We start from the raw sequence: 20,593 nt of genomic DNA on the forward strand, positions 1-20,593 counted from the left end.
TGACCTGGTAAACAGATCAAAACTGTGGACCATGCTTCTTAATTATGGACTGGATGAGCCTCTAGTGCATTTCCTGGCGTATCTTCACACTGATCTCAGGGCGCAAGTTAGGATTGGGGTGGGAGGTGAAGTTTCCGGAGCTATAAAAATCGGCAGGGGGGTTAGATAGGGGTGTGTTTTGGCACCCCTGTTGTTTATCATTTACATCAATGGCATAGCAAAGGCTTTAAAACAAGTAACTAGAGATGTGGCAACTGTCCAGGGGCATCCTTTGCCAGTTCTACTATACGCAGATGATGCGGTCCTTATGGGCCGCACCCCTAACGCCCTCCGTTTGCTTGTGGAAAATTTTGTACATCATATGGAGGACCTAGATCTGCGTGTGAATTTTAAAAAATCTTTTGTTATGTCATGCGGACCTGGTAAACGGAAACTCAATACCATCCATATTGGGTCTGATAAATTAGATTCCGTAAATTCTTTTATATATCTTGGGGTGGCCTTCGCTGCGAACAGCTCATGGAGTGGGCATTCTGCCCACGCCATGAGCAAGTTCTCGAAGGCCATCAACTCAATATCGAGCCTTCCACGCCCTAAGAAATTAGGTGCTACCAGTGCTATTTTAAAATTTTTTAGATTGCAGTGCATTCCTGTTGCCACTTATGGGGCTGAAGTTTGGGCCTTTGCTAAAAACCCCGGTATCCAACGTGAAGAGACACGTTTCTGTAGGAAAGTACTGGGTGCCCCAATCTCGTCCTCTGAATTTATCTGTCACAAAGAGCTAAATCTCCCTTACATCTGTGGTTTTATTAGAAGTAGACCAGCCTTATTCTGGTTGAGAATCTGGAGGAACAATGCAGCCTCCTTAACACAAGATATAATTAAAGATTGCCTTAAATGTGATCACGGCCTATCAATCCCATGGCTTGCTGGAGTTTCAAAATTACTAAGCGCCGTGAACAAAGGCGATCTCTTCTCAGATCCTTCCAGAATCGGATGTAAAGATAAACAAGCACTATATGCACTTTTTGAAACAGAAAGGATGGAAAGGGAAATATCCAAATCCACCGTTGTTAGATACATGGAGAATGACCTGTGCAGGCAACCCCTCCCACTTTATCTTACCCTTCCTATGTCCAGCTGGGAGAGGTCTCTGTTATTTCGATTAAAGGGCAGGTTCATAAAATTTCTGCTGGGTTTTCCCCTGGGTTATAATCATCCTACAGAATGTAACCCCTGCCCCTGTGATGGTACCAGCAAACAGAATGATCTGCATTTTTTATTCTTCTGCAAATTTTATTTAAAATACATTAACTGGTTTTTAACACCTTATTTTAGAAAACAAAGACCCCTCTCCCTGGAGGAGTCCCGTCTAATGTTACTCTCCCTGGATACGGAGGAATTGACCTTTCGTACTAGTACCTTCTTAAGATTAATAATACGTGTACGTAAAACGATGGAAAATCCCTGAAAGATTGCTGTTTTAGTTCCCTTTTTAATTCCTAAGTTATTGCATTTTGCATATTGTAATAATGGATTGTTTTTATGTCTGTACTTTTATGAATTCAAGTAATTCGAATAAAGGTCTTTTGATTGATTGATTGAAGTGCTACAAAGAAAGGTCCCCAGCATTGCTCTGTTGAGCATGCAGCAATGCCTTAAATTCTACATACAAAGCTGGAGATTTTTTACCTCTGGATTAGCACACATGATGATCATGTGTGACACTGGAGGCACTTTTGTGACTTGGATTCGGAGCCCTGATCAAGGCTCTATGGTCTAAGGGAGCAGACTATGCTTTTCCCCTTTTCCAAGCATGTCTAATGACAGCTAGCTTGGCTGTAGAGGGCTGACAGAGGTGACATCAGTACAGTCTGTATGGGAAAGGCAGTCCTTTTTACCTGTCCATCTCAGAGAGAGTCACCTACTGGCCACTGCCCACTTTTAGAAAAGTGGTCTGCCAGTCCCTTGCAACTGGCTCCTTCACCCTTGCTTGAGAGACATGGATGTCATAAGCATGTAACACTTAGCTGCTGTAGAGAATGCGTGCATTAAGCATATATGACACAGATGGCCATAAAGAAACAGAGGCCCCTTTATTAAGGAGTTTCCCACTGCCTTTTCTGACCCATTGTTCTCTGTGAGTGGAACCCTCAAAGGTTAACAGTTGGTAACATTTGGCAGCCTCTCTTGTCTTTATGTTCATATTTTGGGCTTCTCTCACCTGTAGGCTCCCAACTACAGCACACCTTCCCGCTCACACGTTGAAATAAAAACAGTGAATGGATCTGTGGTATAAGCTAAAGAGACACAACTATGCAGGACAGGTCTCAGAGCTGACAACCATAGTCTACAACTTTAGTACAAATACATAGCAGAGACTACTAGCCACTGTGCCAAGATTTCTCCTTCTGGGTCTCTACATCAGTGGTGTCAAGAAATTCTCTATGCTCCAGGTTTGCGGTATCTGCTGCCAACTCACCTTACCAGGTTCTGTATATGCATGGGATGTGTGCGGGTAGGAGTCCGGTGGAGCAGAGGTGTCTGGGTGGTTGATAAAAGGATATGCTACTGTTCAGGTAGGTGGGGCCTAAGTTGTGTAGTGCCTTGAATGTGTGTGTGAGGAGTTTGAAATGAGTGAGTTTGTGCTTCGGAGACCAGTGGAGCTTACTGAGGAAAATAATGGGGAGAACTACATGCAAATGGTATTTGTGTTTGTTTTGTGCACCTTGCACAGACAAATTCCACAAGTTAAAAATGGCAGTGAAACCACCTGTAGATACAGAAGGAATGGAATTAATTGAGGTTGTAAGCAGTAAAGGAATATTGCAGGCCTTCACCTGCATTAATCACTGAAGAGCAATATTTTTCCTCACATTTTGATTTATTGCTTCTGAACCATTTATGCACAGTACTATGGCATGTATGATTTAAGTAAAGTGCCTTCGCTTTTCAAAAGATTAAGCAGTGGCTGGACAGCCTGTTATTGTCTTGTATTAGTTTGTTTATTGAGTTCTAAGTCAATAACTCCACACAACCTCCCTGAGTAATTTTGAACTGTTCAACCTTACTGCCCTGAGGATCAAATACTAAAGGGTTGTATTTGGTGCCCAGTTTTGGATCCAATGGTGAGGTTCAGCCCAGGATACTGGTGATAAATGGCTCTAATCAACCTGTTTCTGTAAGTCTACTTAGTGTAACATTCTTTTAAATCACTTTCAATAATAATCCAACCATTATGCATTTGAATCTGAGATTATTAAGAAATGGTTGGATTATTAACTAAAACATGGTAGATAACAGTCATTGATTAAATATAAGGAAGCGTGAACTTGAATCTCAAACTTCAGAAGCATCATCAGTAGGAAGTTATAGTTAGGACCTAGTTTCCATAGGAAGAGCAATTTGTCTTTTGCCAATAACTTTGGCGTCGTTTGACGGATCTTCATGAAATTTTCAAAGCTAATTTGACACTCACTTCAGCTGATGTGATAGACATTTCAGGGTGATCCTCCGAGAAAAAGTGGGTCCCAAAACGCTTTTTACCCATAGGAAACTTTAGACACAGCTACAGTCTGAACTGCTGAACAGAATAAATCCAAATTTAGCAGAAAGGTAACTGTTGGTAGCTTTGGCATAAAGCGTCCTTTTTGTTAAATGGTGTAAATCCATTCAGTAGTTATGGAGATATTTAAAGAAATTTCCAATTGTATATGTGGGGACACGGAGGATCCATGACCCCTCCCGATCTCGTGCTGAGTTCTGCCTGGCTGCCAACTCTTCAAACCAGGAAGTGTTGGCAGCCATCTTGTGACTCGGTTGAACCAAGTTGCATGAAAAAAACATTTTACACAAAAGAAAAGGGGTCAGGGTAGAAACACCCTGACATCCTAGACCTCTTGGGTGGGAGGGTCCCAGAAGGACCACCCAGGGCCAAACATGCATTTTTAAAAATTCATTTCAGCAGGAATTGCTCTGGATCTGGATCCACGCCTCCCGCCGAAATGTAAAAATAAATAGAGTGCAGGCTCCTGCGCTTCGTTAAATATAGGCCCCTGAGTGGGCCAGGTGCTGGGGGTTGTTTTTTAGGTCTAGCCTGGGCAGCGCATGGGCTGCTCTGTGAGGCATTCTGTATTCAGTATATGGGCTATCAAGGACTATGGACACATCCAATGCTTTTGGTTGGTTAGTTGGACTGCTTTTTAAAATAACTTTTCTCTGGTGTTTAACATTGTGCATCTGTCCCACCTTTCAGTGCTTGGTTCCCTCCCTGTGGACATCCCCTATTGATTCTTTTGGTTGGCCAACTCTGGCCACCTCTTGACTCCTCACTCGCACACCCTCCCCTCACTCGCAAATGCAGTGTCTATCCATGTTGTTATCTGGAGGGGATACATGTAGGCCCTATTCCACAGGCCGCAGGCCTGCTGTAGATTCCGGAGGTGAGATAAAGATTAAACAAGCATTTGCAATACAATAGGTCTCGCATTACTGAAACTTTGACCTATTGCGTTGCAAAAATTAATGCGCTCAAACTTTCAGTGCAGTGATACCTATTGCATTATAAATGCTTGCATAGTAATGCGGGGTGCCCAGTGGCACCCCTCATGCCCCGGGGATACTGCCACCTCCCCAGGGCAAACATATGTAAAGTGATGCAGGGGCCCACACAGGCCCCGCAGCCCCAGGGACTGCCACCTCCCTAGGTCTAATTATTAAATAAGTGTGAGGAAGGCCTGCATGTCCTCCCCATCAGTACCAGGGACCACCACCTACCCTGGGCTAATGTAATGGGGGCTCTGCGGACCCCCCTGCCCTGGGGACCACAACCTCCCCAGGGCTTTTTATTTTGATATGGGGGTCTCACGACCCCTTTGGGCCCTGGGGACCACCATCTCCCTAGTGCAGGCCCTTAATCAAGGAAGAAGGATCCCTCTTCCAGGAGTCGTACGTGGCCCTGGGGACCGCCAACCCCAGGGCAGCTCCTGCAATGTCCTGTGATGCCCACCCCCAGGACATTGCTGTTTGCTATGGCTTCACCCTCTTTGGCCCGGTGGGACACCCCAATAGGCCTAGGGGATCAGAGTGATTCTACTCTGCCCTCTTTTCTTTTTTTAATGTTTTTTCATGTGACTCGGTTCAACTGAGTCACAAGATAGCTCTCCGTGGTCCCCAATGTTTAAAAATTGAGTTCCCAGGAAGTGACCAAGAAACCCACACCACAGGCAGGGCCAAGTGGGATGGGGTCCCTGAGCCTGAAATCCACCCAGGAGTGGAGCCGTGCGACCCTCTCCCGTTTAAAAAAAACAGGCCCCGGGTATATTAAATGCATACAGTATATTACCTACTGGCGGTCCCCAGTAGGTAGTTATAGTTAGGACCTTGTTTCCATAGGAAAAGCGTTTTTTGTTTTCTCAATATCTTTGGTGCCGGTTGACGAAGCTTCGCAACATTTTCAAAACTAGTGGCCCGCTCCGGTCAGCTCCTGTCTTGAAAGTTTCGGGGTGATTTGACAAGCAGGGGCTGAGAAAAAAGGGGGCTCTCAAAATGTGTTTTCCCCATGTAATTTTCCATAGCAAACTTTAGACACAGCTACAGCCCGAACTGCTGAACGGAATTACACCAGATTTGGCAATAAGGGTAGGTCTTGTTTCAGAAAGAGCCCTTTTTGTTAAATGGTGTAAATCCGTGCAGTAGTTCCTGAGATATTTGAAAAAGAAAAAGTTTCGATATATAGGTACGCGGTGGGTTCACGAACCTTCCCGGGCACGAGCTTCACTGTGATTGGCTGCCAACACTCCAAACCAGGAAGTGTTGGCAGCCATCTTATGACTCGGTAGAACCCTGACCCCCTAAGCTTGCTCAGGGGTGCCACAAGGACAAATTCAGCGAAATTCACGCTGGGGTCGCGAATCCCACAGGCATTTTTTTTAAAAAACGAAGCGCGGGGTCCCGCGCTTCATTTAATTGAGGCCCCCGGGTGGGCCAGGTCCCAGGGTCATTGCCCAAAAATATTAGCGGGAGCCTGCAGGGACCCCCGCTGCCCCGGGCGCCGCCACCTTCCCTTGGCTATGTTGATAATATGCAGGAGGGCACACAGCCCTCCTGCAGCCCTGGGGACCACCACCTCCCTGGAGCTGTGCACTAGCTGGGAGGGTGGCTGGGTGGCCCCCCTCCTGGAGCCCTCAATGGCCCTGGGGACCACCAGCCCCCAGGGCCGGCTCCTGCAGTGTCCTGGGGTGCCCACCCCTGGGACACTGCTGTTTGCAATGACACAGCGAGAGGAGCGCGGCTCCCACCCTGTCATTGCAAACTCTGGTTTGGATTTTGAAAGCGAGAGCAGTTTTAATGCTCTCGCTTCCAAAATCCAAAGCAGATTGCTTTTCCACACAGGGAGTTGCATATCAGCAGCTCCCCATGTGGAAAAGCAATGCCGGCTCCCGCAGGAGGCGGGGAGCCGGTGGGACCGTGGGTGCATTGGGGCTCGCCCCACGGTCCCCAACGGATAGGGCTGGCCCCAGGGAATGGGGTCCCTAGGGCCAGTAGAGGCCTCAGGAGGGGCCACACAGCCCCCTCCTTAAAAACAAATATATGTGGCCACGCCCTGGGAGATGGGGTCCCCGGGGCCGGAATTGGCCATGGGAGGGGGCCCATGCGGACCCCTTCCTGTTTAGATTATTTTTTTTAAAGGGGTCAGGCCCTGGGGGATGGGGTCCCCAGGGCCCCAAAAAAGGAAAAAGAACGGGGCCACACAGCCCCCCTTTTTAAAAAGACAGGCATTGTGCCGGATGCCCCGCCCCCTTCCAGCAACACTCTGCAAAAGTGCCCTGTGGTGCATTTTCAGTTGGGGAGTTAATTCCCCTTCAATACTGGGTGCCCCTGGGGGCCAACTAGCCCACCAGGTACCTCCAGTATGCGCCACAGGGCTGCGTTGTAGAGTGTTGGTCTGAGGCCATGCCCCTTTTTACACCTCTCTGCATCGCAGCTCTGTGGTTCTTACTGGAGGTACCTGGTGGGCTAGTTGGACCCCAGGGACCCTCAGGACTCAAGGGACTTAATCCCCCAATTTACAATGCACCAGGGGGTGCGTCTGCACAGTGGTGCAGGGAGGGTGTATGGTCTGATTTGACAAGTGTGCAAATGCACCCTGTGGTCCGTTTTAAGTTGGAGGATTAAGTCCCCTTCAATACTATTGTTCCTTGGGGGCCAACTCGCCCACCAGGTACCTCCAGTAAGTGTCACAGAGCTGAGTTGCAGAGTGGTGGTCCAAGGCCACGCCCCCTTTTTACATCACTCTGTAACGCAGCTCTTTGGTGCTTGCTCGAGGTAGCTGATGGGCTACTGGGCCCTCAGGGACCCTCAGGATTCAAGGAGACTTAATCCCCCAACTTAAAATGTGCCAGAGGGCGTGTTTGCACACTTGTCACATCAGGCCCGCCCCCTCCCTGCACCACAGTGCAAACACGCCCTGTGGCACGTTTTAAGTTGGGGGATTAATTCCACTTCAATCCTGATGATCCCTGGGGGCCAATTAGTCCGCCAGGTACCTCTTGTAAACGCCACAGGTCTGCGTTGCTGAGAGGTGCTCCTTGGCCATGCCCCTTTTTACATCACTCTGCAAACGTGGCTTCTGGTGCACTGCTGGTGGGGCGATGAGGTCCTCTTATGTCCTGAGGACCTCATGACAGAAAGTGGACTTCATCCTCTGAGCAGCAGTTGCGCCACAAGCCGCGTTTGCAGTGTGGTTTAAAAAGGGGCGTGGCCTCAGAACACCTTTCTGAAATGCAGGTCTGTGGTGCTTACTGGATGTACCTGGTGGGCGACTTGGCCACCAGGGACTTTCAGGATTCAAGGGAACTTAATAGGGATGTCATAGTTAGAAATTAGCATTTAAAAAAACATTGAAAATTCACTGAAAAAAAACATAGGTTTCAGCCACGTTATAGTTAGAAATTTGCATTTAAAAAGCCTTAGAAATTCACAGAAAAAACCATAGATTTCAGGGACGTTATAGTTAGCTGGACATTTCACTCTTACAAAATTATAGAAATTCCACTGTTATAGTTAGTTCAGCTAACTATAACTCACGCACCCGCAATGCACTGCTCATGACGTCACATATTACATCATTCATGACATGGTCAGTGACATCACTGATGACATCACTGATGACATCTCAAATAACATCACTGATGACATCTCAAATGACATCACTGATGATGTCATCCATGTGAAAATCTGATGCACCTCCTCACATTCTAATGTAACCTTTGATTATTATTATTTATAAAACTTATAATGCGCAACAGCTACCCGCAGTGGGTTTCCCGGCGCCAGGGATAGACTAGAGAAGAAAAGAAAGAAAAGGAGAAAAGGAGAACGCAGTAACCATGACAACACCAAATTAAATAACAGGAAGAAATTAAAAATTAAAAAAGCAGAGTCTTTAATTTTTTGCGGAAGTTCAATAAGTTGGCTTCCAACTTAAGGGCAGTAGGCAAAGTGTTCCAGAATTTGGGTCCTAAATAAGAAAAGGACCGTCCACCCATTCTGACAAGTTTAAATCTTGGAACAACAAAGTCGCCGTTTGCCGAAGATCTTAACAAGCGAGAGGGTTTGTATGCTTGAACAAGGCATTTTAGGTATTTTGGGGCCACACCATTCTTAATCTTAAAAAGATAACACAGGGCTTTGAATTTTATGCGACTAGCAATTCTCAGCCAATGCAGGTCGCGAAGGGCCTGTGTTGCCGAAGATCTCCGTGGTAGATTACATAAGAGTCGAGCGGCTGAGTTTTGTACTACCTGGAGTTTATTTAAAGTAAAAACATCGGCGCCAAGATAGAGAACATTGCCGTAATCAAGACGAGATGTAACTAACGCTTGTACGACAGTTCTCCGAGTAGAATGGGGAAGCATCCACAGAATTTTCTGCAGCCACCTTAAGATGGCAAAGCAGGTGGAGGCAACCTTGGTAACTTGCTGTCTCATTGATAGCTTGTCATCAATAAGAAAACCAAGATTGCGGACCACAGAAACCGGTTGTGGAAGGGGTCCCATATTACTTGGCCAGTGCTGAGGGCCCCATAGCTCTTTGTTTTTACCTAAAATAACGACCTCCGTCTTGTCGCCATTCAACTTTAAAAGATGTGTTTGCATCCATTCGGCGACACGGGAAAGTCCATCTCTTAGAACAGAGTCACGGTTGCCTTCACTACTGGAAAGGGAGAAGACAATCTGTGTGTCATCGGCATATGAAAAGATGGTCAGCCCAGCGTCCTCAGCGATGGCAGCCAGGGGTCTAACATAAATGTTGAATAATAGGGGGCTGAGTATAGACCCCTGGGGGACGCCATATGCCGATGAACAGATAGCTGAGGAGGCCTTCGTCGAAAAGACCTGAAAGGTGCGCTCACACAAAAAGGAGGCAATCCAGGCGAGTGCGGGGCCATCCACTCCAAGGGACCGGAGGGAATTTAAAAGAATAGTGTGGGACACGGTATCAAAGGCCGCACTCAAATCCAATAGGATGAGTGCAGATGTTTCCCCTCGATCAATACCGTGTCGCAACTTCTCCGTGACCCCTAGGAGAGCAGTCTCAGTAGAATAGTGTGCTCGAAAGCCAGATTGAGAAGGGTGTAAAAATTCAGAGCTTTCCACTATTTGATTTAACTGAGAGTTAATATGTCTTTCCAGTACCTTTGAAAGAAAAGGCAACAAAGATATAGGTCTAAAGTTGGACAAGTTCGCAATGTCCGCACCAGCTTTCTTTAGAAGGGGGACAACCATTGCGTGCTTCCATTCTGGTAGCACATAGGACTCCGACAAAGACGCATTGAGAAGACTCATTAGAACCCGACGGGGTCTGAGATCCAATAACTTTAAAAACTCTTGCTGGGATCAAATCGCGAGGGGATCCAGATCTGACACTGTTCAAACAGGAAAGAAAAGAGGTATCATCAAACAGCTGCCAATTAGTGACCTTCAGCAAAGGAGAGGATAGTTCAGGCGCATTCAGTTGCGTCTGGAGAGAGTCCGTTGTGGTCAAGGGAGAACTCATAGAGTCGTATATACGCTCAACCTTGGCCACGAAAAACTCAGCAATAGCTATACATTGATCCTCCTCCAAAGCGGGAGGGGTCGGAGTAGCATCAGCTCCTGCTAGCTTTTTTACAACGGAGAAAAGAGTGCGTGGGCAGTTCTGGGCTTGCATCACTGTACTCACAGTGTAAGAGGCCCTAGCTTTTTTACATTGGAAGTGATACCCTTTAAGAGCTTCTTTATATTCCGCTTTAGAAGACGCAGAGTAGAAATGCCTCCATTTCCTTTCAAGCACCTTGCACTTGGCTTTTAGGATTTTTAATTCTTCCGAAAACCAAGGTGCAGGGGGGTGATGTAATCTAGAGCGCTTAGATGTTAAAGGCAATAAAACTGTTATAGCACTTGTGAGCCAGTGTGATATTGCCTTATTAAGCTCTGAAGCTGAAACATCCGTATCAGGGCAAGTTTTAGAGAGGTGCTCATTGAACTCTACAATGTCCAACCTTCCCCACTGATGAGTCAGTTCATTCCCACCACAGCTGCCCACGACTGGACTTCTAAAAAAGGACAGGGAGAAATGAACCGCTGAGTGGTCAGACCATTCTAACGGACGGGCACCTCGTGAACAATCAAGATGTAAATTTGAAATAATCGGATCCAACAGATGTCCAGCAGAATGAGTGGGTCCAGAGTTCCGAAGTAGTAAATTCAAAACTTCAAGATCATTTAAAAAGTGTGTACTAAGAGTACAATGGGGATCCTCGAGATGCAAATTAAGATCACCTAAAATAGTAAAATTTGCTGCTTTAAGAAGCAGCGGGGCTACGGATTCGGCAAAAGACGATATCCAAGTACTCGCGTTGCCAGGGGGGCGATAAACCAAAAGACCTGAAAAGGTAAATTGGGAATTAACTGCCAATTGAAATAGGGCGGCTTCGCAACCAGGTAATGAAAAGGTATCAAATTTACACACATAACGAGATTTACAGATTATCGCGATACCTCCGCCCTTTCCGGAGGATCGGTCTTGTCTTACTATAGTATAATTATTCGGAATAGCAATGGCAACATCCGGACCGGAACTATCCTGGAGCCATGTTTCCGTGCAAAATATTGCATCTGGCCTCTCATCCGTAATAAAATCATACATATGATATTTGTGTTTGGGCAGAGACCTACAATTAATGCTCCAGAAATGGAGCGGAGGATCAGCAGATAAAATTTTGGTAGCACGTCGATTACCGCGAGTGCGTGTGCGACTCAACGCTTTACAGCGAGTCATTTTGCCTGTATGAAAATTACAGCCAGAACATTTAAAATTATGGGTCGGTAATATGTAGGGGGTACAGTTAACACGGGAAGGAGGGCGCAAGTTATATAATGCCTCACCTGTGTATGGACGACATCCTGCCAGAGTATGGCCAGCTGTCATGTTTGGAGCGAAATAGGACAGTGGCCCCTGGACCCGTACTGACGCGGACGGGCGCAGACGGGCTAACTCTGGCGTAAACTCCGGCGGAAATCCGGCGCCCCGCAGCGCGTAACCGCTGCGCGTAGCGTGGCTGTTATTTTATAGTGGTCTCGTCCCTTGTGACCCTGTGCCACACCTACCCCACAACAAGCACTAAGCGTAGTTCCCCGATCCAAAATGGCCGCCAAACACGAGTCGGGGCAAAGGACCCGCAAAACGCGGTGGTCGAACAAATTATGGTGCAGGTAAGCTGGGATGAGTGCGAGTGTGCGAGCAGCCCTAAAAACAGGGGAAAAATAAAATAAAATGCAAATTAAATAGTTAACACGGAGTTTTAAAATATTATCTCGGACAATCCGAGCGCCTTAAAAATCACATGGGTAGTTAATCATAGAAGCGTTCTCTTGTAGCAAGGCAAGGTGATAGGCTTTCCACAAGTCAAAGGAAGCGTGGCAAAAGATACACCCACTGTAAAATACAGACTACCATTTTCTAAATCACTGACACACCAATACCAGTTACTACATATGCACTCACTGATTCCTAGGTCTACACACACATCCACTCATTCATCCATACAGTCACTCATACATGCAGTCACTCATCAATACAATACTATCATATGCACTCATACATCTATACAGACACTCACACACCACCACTCATCCATGCAGCTACTCACACACCTACTCAGTAATGCTAAGACTCAATCACACTCCCATTTACTCACTTATACAATTATACACACACCACCTCACTTATTCATACAGATACTATCACATACTTACTCTCTTATATAATCAGTGATACAAGTACACATTAATCCATATAGCCAGTCTAACAATCCCTGACTATCATGTAGAGTCATTTATATACTTCAACTCTCACATACACTGCCTTTTACATATGTAGTTACTTGGACATGCACCACTGAGACATTCATTCTCTCACCAACACACACATGTATACACTCAAGCACCCATACGGCTGTTTCCACATGCACTGTTGAACCCATACACCCGGTGAATCAACTGATCATACAAATATGCACAGAGTCACACACCTCCCACCCACCCACACATACACTCAATCTCCCCCAAAAATACTCAGACAACCAATCAATAACCTATATAGACACTCATGTAGCTACTGACCAACCCATGCTGCAGCTTGCACAACAACAGACAGACTGATACAGACATTCACACAGTGTAGTCACTAACCCATGCATTCAGTAAGACACATTTAATCACTCACTTATACAGTTAGTCACGCACCTACTAAATCTCCATCCAGATACTTATACACCCACTCATTCTTCAATACACCTTGGAATATATATAAAACATATTTAAACTTTACAGAAACACACAGTCACTGGATGATGCTATCAGTGATGTCATCAGTAATGTCATTTGAGATGTCATCTGTGATGTCACTGACCATGTCATGAATGATGTAATACGTGACGTCATGAGCAGTGCATTGCGGGTGCGCAAGTTATAGTTAGCTGAACTAAGTATAATGGTGGAATTTCTATATTATTGTAAGAGTGAAATGTCCAGCTAACTATAACGTCCCTGAAACCTATGTTTTTTTCAGTGAATTCCTAAGGTTTTTTAAAAGCTAATTTCTAACTATAACGTACCTGAAACCTATGGTTTTTTGAGTAAATATGTATATGTCCAGGGTTGCCTCATCTCATCCATGACAACATCCAGGCAGGTGAGGTGAAGCTGCAGGCACCGCCCACTGGCGATTGTGCCTGTAGTGCGCAAACTCAGAGCTCCGAGTTAGGGTGATTCTCCCTGCATGCCAGAGTGTCTGCACCAATCGAAGCAGGGCACTCTATATTTAAAGTGGACAGCATTAACAAAACAGTGATGGAGGCATTTGAAAAAGGCAATGAAGCCGAAACCGGTCATGCCGTATTTGCAGTGCTGGATTAAAGAGAAAAAAAACCCTGTGAACCTGTGTGGGCTTGTTCCTTTCATGAAGGGAAGGTTTCTGGTCTTGGATATTGGTGTGTGGCCATGTGCACTTAAGAGCCCCCATTCTGAAGCAGTTCTGCGGAAGCAGTGGCAAATTTTGGTGTAATCTCAACGTTCTTGGGGAACGTCGAACCGCTGCTAGCCATCAAAGGACTACGCCAATCTTAATTGGTTTGTGACTTCACGAACAACGCACACACTTACCTAAGGAGTATGCGTTTTGGAACTTTTGTGGATCACTGGCGGCTGAATGAAGTGTCCAGGGTTGCCTCATCTCATCCACGACAACATCCAGGCAGGTGAGGTGAAGCTGCAGGCACCGCCCACTGGGGATAGTACTAACGTCAATGTGCCTGCAGCGCGCAAGCTCGGAGCACCGAATTCGGGTGATTCTCCCTGCATGCCAGAGTGTCTGCACCAATCAAAGCGGGGCACTTTATATTTAAAGTGGACATCATTACCAGAACAGTGATAGAGGCATTTGAAAAAGGCAATGAAGCTGAAACCGGTCATGCCGTATTTGCTGTGATGGATTAAAGAGAAAAAAAACCCTGTGGACCTGTGTGGGCTTGTTCCTTTCGTGAAGGGAAGGTTTCTGGTCTTGGAGATATATATATATATATATATTTCAACAATGCTTTTCTCCTTTGGTTGAAGGCGCACTCCTGCTGCAGGCACGATTCCATAAACTGGCAAGTGGTGTCCAAAGTAAAAATGTATTGCGCCTTACGCGTTTCAGAGCTACAAGCTCCTTGTTCACAGGCAATTTCCCTCCATCCTTGCAGAAACGCTGAAGCAGTCACATGTCCTCGTGATGCAAATTACAATTTATAGCCCCCTGGTGGGCAAATTATACTTGAACTGCTCTCTGGGACACGTAGTTTGCTTGAGCAAATTCTTCCCCTCTCGTGGGGTCTGCAAAGACAAAGTTTATTCAGGAATGTTTTAAACCCTCCAGTGGGCCTTCGGATAACCATTTGAACAGTCACTTTTAATTTCATCTGAAGTTACCGCATTCAGTTATAGAAGAGTTCCACACTGACGGCCTCTTTCCTTTTAACGAGTGGTGCAGCCTTCTCCGGCTGACCTCATGAGAGGGGAAGAATTGGCTCAAGCAAACTACGTGTCCCAGAGAGCAGTTCAAGTATAAATTGCCCACCAGGGGGCTATAAATTGTAATTTGCTTCACGAGGACATGTGACCGCTTCAGCGTTTCTGCAAGGATGGAGGGAAATTGCCTGTGAACAAGGAGCTTGTAGCTCTGAAACGCGTAAGGCGCAATACATTTTTACTTTGGACACCACTTGCCAGTTTATGGAATCGTGCCAGCAGCAGGAGTGCGCCTTCAAGCAAAGTAGAAAAGCATTGTTGAAATATATATATATATATATATATATATATATATATATATTACCTACTGGCGGTCGCCAGTAGGTAGTTATAGTTAGGACCCTGTTTCCATAGGAAATCCGCAACATTCTATTTGGAATAACTTTGGCGCCGGTCGACGAATCCTCGCGAAAGTTTCAAAATAGGTGGGGCGCTACGCTCCGCTCCTACCCTGAAAGTCTCGGGGGGATTCGTCAAGCGGGGGCTGAGAAAAAAGGGGGTCCCAAAACGCGTTTTCCCCATGCATTTTTCCATAGGACCTTTAGACACAGCTACAGCCCGAACGGCCGAACAGAGTTACTTGAAATTTGGCAGAGAGGTAGTCCTCAGGTCAAGGAAGTGCCTTTTGTAGGTCTGGTGTAAATCTGTTCAGTAGATCCTGAGAAAATAGCATTTAAATCAATATATATATCTGAGCCAGCTTACGGTGCGCATACCGTGCGCTTACGGTAAGCTTACCGTACGCGTACGGTGACGTGCGTGAGCGCGATTCTGATTGGCTGTTAGATCTTAGTAAACATTCGAATCGGTCGAAACCAGGAAGTGTCGGCCGCCATTTTCTCTCTTGCACTCTGAGGGGAGTGGAGGAAAAGCAAACTCGGAAAACAATAAAACAGGCTTGCTAGACAGCTCCCAACCACCCAGTCATGTTTTTGCTGTCCTCAAAGGACCCACAAAGGCAAAAATTTAATTTCGATTATTTTCGAAAAATCGCCGATTACGCTTACCGTACGCTTACGGTAAAAAAAAAAAAAAAAAAACCAATATCCACGTTCTCCACACCCCGTGTGCCAAAGGTGCCTGTAGGGCACCTTTTGTGCATGGCATATTCTCCAATAGAGCAATCAATAGATAACCTTTAACAACGATGCGCCTAATATGGCCTCCATGTGCGGACGGTGTGCGAAGCGCATCGTGCGTACATGGCCCATGTAGCGTAACGTGGGCACGCGGTGCGCGTAGCGCACCGCGTGCCCACCCTGCGTGTACGGCACTAACTGCGTAAAGTGGGCGCACGGTGCGCGAAGCGCACCGTGCGCGCACGGAACGAACTGCGTAAAGTGGGCGCGCACGCCACGAACGGCGTAAAGTAACTTAGCATTTAAAAAACCGTACAAATTCACTGAAAAAACCATAGGTTTCACACACGTTATAGTTAGGAATTAGCATTTAAAAAACCTTGCAAATTCACTGAAAAAACCATAGGTTTCACACAAGTTATAGTTAGCGGACATTTTACTGATACAAAACCATTGAAATTCCCCCGTTATAGTTAGTGCAGGCAACTATAACTCACGCGACCGCAATCCTCTGCTGATGACATATGTGTCTTTATGAAAAAAAAATATTTGTAATATATGTATAGCTAAAAATTTATGGAAGAAGAAATGGGTAAATAAGTGTCTAAATACAGTATTAGCATCAGCAGAGGATTGCGGTCGCGTGAGTTATAGTTGCATGCACTAACTATAACGGGGGAATTTCAATGGTTTTTTATCAGTAAAATGTCCGCTAACTATAACTTGTGTGAAACCTATGGTTTTTTCAGTGAATATATATATATATATATCTCACAGCTCCATACTCTTACAATCTCCTTTGAAAGGAGTACAGCACTCGTGGGGAAAGTTTCACGCTCTTAATTTATTGCCACAACAATATATATATATAGTATACAATGCAGGTTCGGGAGCAGAAGCAAAGAAGCTGTCAGGAGGAGCACTTACAGCTTCAGTGCACCCCCTGGCTACAGGCCTCTGAAGAAGGGAAAGGGGGTCCCATGGACCACCACACATTCCCTTGCAGGTGAGTGCAGTCACTCACTGCATTCACCTGCAATGCAATCTCTATTCCCCCTTCAAACTGCAGGCAGATGCCACCTGCACTGCAAAAGCACAGAGCGGCTTTAAAGGAGCCGCTCCATTTTTCTCCGGAATGCACTAGGGCAGTTCAAGTTTGTGTCTGCCCTGAGGGTAGTGCATTCATCATAATATGATGCATTTTCCTTCATTGCGCCGGTTGCAATGTTTAAAAGGTGCACCCAGCGCAATTAAGGTAAATGTGCCACCTGTATAATGCAGCCCTATGTGTACTACTGAGTGATACTATTCTAACATATATCATGTGAGTAGTTGTGTGTATCTATGTATGAGTGGGTGTCTGAGTGACTCTGTGGGAGTAGAAGTGGTTGTTTGAGTGGCTGTATGGGTATATAAGTGCATGTGTGAGCTTCTGTGTGGATGAGTGAGTGACTGTGTGTGTGACTGTATGGGTGTGACTGTAAGGTTGAGTGAGTGGGTGACTGAATGTCTAGAGTGAGGGCCTGGGTGTGTAGGTGAGCTGGTGTGAGAGTGGCTGTACTGGAGAGTAAGTGTCTGTGTAAATGGCTGTATGGGTGAGTATGTGTGAGTGCTTGTATGGATGTGTGAATGAGTATGTAAGGGATTGTGTGAGTGAGTGTGCGTGCTTTTATAGGTGAGTGAGTGACTGTTGAGAGGCTGTATGGGTGATTGAGTGGGTGTGTAGTAGCTATATGGGTGAGTGTTTAGTTGTGTAAATGGCTGTATGGGTGAGTGACTAATTGTATGAGTAGCTGTTTGGGTGAGTGAGTGGTTGTGTTAGGAGCTGTATGAGTCAGTGAGTGGGTGTCAAGGGGCTCTATGGATGAGTGAATGATTATGTGAGTACTTGTATGGATTTGTGAATGTGTATGTGAGTGGTTGTGTGGAGGAGTGAGTGAGTGAGTGGGTGAGTGAGTGAGTATATGAGAGGTTATATTGGGGCATGAGGGGGGTGTGAGTGGTTCTATGGTGTGTGAGTGGTTCTATGGATGAAGTCATCAGTGATGTCTAAAGAGATGTCATGAGTGATGTGAGTAGGGATGTCATTGACTATGTCGTGAGTGATGTAATATTTGAGCTCATAAGCAATGCATTGCAGACATAAGTTATAGGTAGCTCAGGTAACTATAACTGCTGAATTTCTATGGTTTTGTACAAGTAAAATTTGAGTTTAACTATAACTGACATCCTTTGTCTTTTTCCGTGAATTTCTAAGGTCTTTTTAATTGGATTTCCTAACTATAACGTCCTTGTAACCTTTGTTCTTTTCAGTGAATTTCTACAGTTTTTTAATGTTATCTCCTAACAGTAACCTGTAACCATTGAGAGTGAATGTGTGAGTAAGTGCATGAGTGTCTCAGTGGGTGTGTGAGTGGTTGTGTGTGTCTCAGTGGGTCCATGAGTTTCTGAGTGGGTGTGTGAGCATAAGTCTCTGAGTGGGTCTGTGAGTAGGTGTGCGAGTCTCTGAGTGGGTCTCTGAGTCTGTGCATAAGTCTCGGACTTGGTCTGTGAGTGGGTGAAAGAGAGTATGAGTGATTCTGTGAGTGGGTGCATGGGTCTGGGTGGCTGTGAAAGTGTCTGAGTGGCTTCTACTTGTTCTTTGCTCCTTTTCTGCCTTTCTTCTGCTCACTTCTGACCTTCATATAGCATCTTTCTGCTAGTTTTTAATCTCTATTTTACATCTTTCTCTTCATTTCTGATCTCTATTTTACGTCTTTCTACTCATTGTTGGCCTTTATGTTACCTCTTTCTGCTTATTTCTGACCTTTATTTTGCCTCTTTCTGCCAGTTTCTGATCTCTATTTTCCCTCTTTCTTCTAATTTCTGACCTTTATTTTGCATCTTTCTGTTTGTTTTTTACCTCTATTTTGCGTCTATTTGCTTTTTTCTGATCTCTCTTTTGCCTCTTTCTGCTCATTGCTGATCTCTATTTTGCCTCTTGCTGGTCTATTCTGACCTCTATTTACCATCTTTCTGCTCATTTCTGACCTTTATTCTGCCTCTTACTGCTCTTTTCTCACCTTATTTTGTCTCTTTTTGCTTGTTGCAGACCTCCATTTTGCCTCTTTCTGCTCATTTTCAACCTTTATTTTGCCTCTTTTTGCTTGTTTCTGACCTCTATTTTGCCTCTTTCTGCTCATTGATGGCCTTTAGTTTGCTTCCTTCTGCTTGTTTCTGAACTCTATTTTGCCTCTTTCTGCTTGCTTCTGACCTCTATTGTTCCTATTATTGATCGTTTCTGATCTCTATTTTGCCTCTTTTCACTCGTTGCTGGCATTTATTTTGCCTCTTTCTGCTCATTTATGGCCTATATTTAGCTTCTTTCTGCTAGTTTCTGACCTTTATCTTTATCATTGCTGATTTCTATTTTGTTTTTTTTGTCCTCATTTCTGATCTTTATTTTGCCTCCTTTTGCTTGTTTCTGACCTCTATTTTGTCTCTTTCTGCTCGTTGCTGGCCATAATTTTCCCTCTTTGTGCTTGTTGCTGGCCTCAAATTTGTCTCTTTCTGCTCGTTTCTCACCCTCATTCTGCCTCCTGCTGCTCATTTCTGACCTTCATTCTGCCTCTTACTGCTCTTTTCCTACCTTATTTTGCCTCTTTTTGCTTGTTGCTGAACTCCATTTTGCTCTTTCTGCTAATTTCCGACCTTTATTTTGCCTCTTTTTGCTTGTTTCTGACCTCCATTTTGCCTCCTTCTGCTCATTTCTGGCCTTTATTTTGCCTTTTTCTGCTTGTTGCAGACCTCTATTTTGCATCTTTCTGTTTATTTCTGACCTCTCTTTTGCGTCTTTTTGCTTTGTTCTGATCTCTCTTTTGCCTCTTTCTGCTCATTGTTGATCTCTAGTTTACCTCTTGCTGCTCTATTCTGACCTCTATTTACCATCTTTCTGCTAATTTCTGACCTTTATTCTGCCTCTTGCTGCTCTTTTCTCACCTTTATTTTGCCGCTGTCAGCTCATTTCTGGCCTTTATTTTGCTTCGTTTTGCTTGTTTCTGATCTCTCTTTTGCCTCTTTCTGCTCATTGCTGATTTCTAGTTTGCCTCTTGCTGCTCTATTCTGACCTCATTTTACCATCTTTCTGCACACTTCTGACCTCTATTCTGCCTCTTACTGCTCTTTTCCCACCTTATTTAGCCTCTTTCTGCTTGTTGCTGACCTCCATTTTGCCTCTTTCTGCTCATTTCCGACCTTTATTTTGCCTCTTTTTGCTTGTTTCTGACCTCCGTTTTGCCTCTTTCCGCTAATTTCTGGCCTTTAGATTGCTTCTTTCTGCTTGGTTCTGAACTCTATTTTGCCTTTTTCTGCTTGCTTCTGACCTCTATTTTACCCATTATTGCTCGTTCCTGATCTCTATTTTGCCTCTTTTCACTCTTTGCTGCCATTTATTTTGCCTCTTTCTGCTCGTTTATGACCTGTATTTAGCTTCTTTCTGCTAGTTTCTGACCTTTATCTTTATCATTGCTGGTTTCTATTTTGCCTCTTTCTCCTTATTTTTGATCTTTATTTTGCGTAATTTTGTTTGTTTTGGACCTCTATTTTGCCTCTTTCTGCTTGTTTCTATCCTCTATTTTGCCTCTTTCTGCTAGTTTCTGACTATTTTTCTGCATCTTCTGCTCGTTTCTCACCCTCATTCCGCATCTTGCTGCTCATTTCTGACCTGTATTTTGCTTCTTTCTGCTCATCTTTTTTTGCTTCTTTCTGCTCATTGCTGATCTTTATTTTACCTCTTTCTACTATATTCTGAACCTTAATTTAGCATCATTATTTTGTCTCTTTTTGCCTGTTTCAGACCTCTATTTTGCCTCTTTATGCTTATTGCCGGCCTTTATTCTGCCTCTTTGTGCTTATTGCGAACCT

Source organism: Triturus cristatus, chromosome 4_1 (genome assembly GCF_964204655.1).
Source record: "Triturus cristatus chromosome 4_1, aTriCri1.1, whole genome shotgun sequence".
NCBI lineage: Eukaryota > Metazoa > Chordata > Amphibia > Caudata > Salamandridae > Triturus > Triturus cristatus.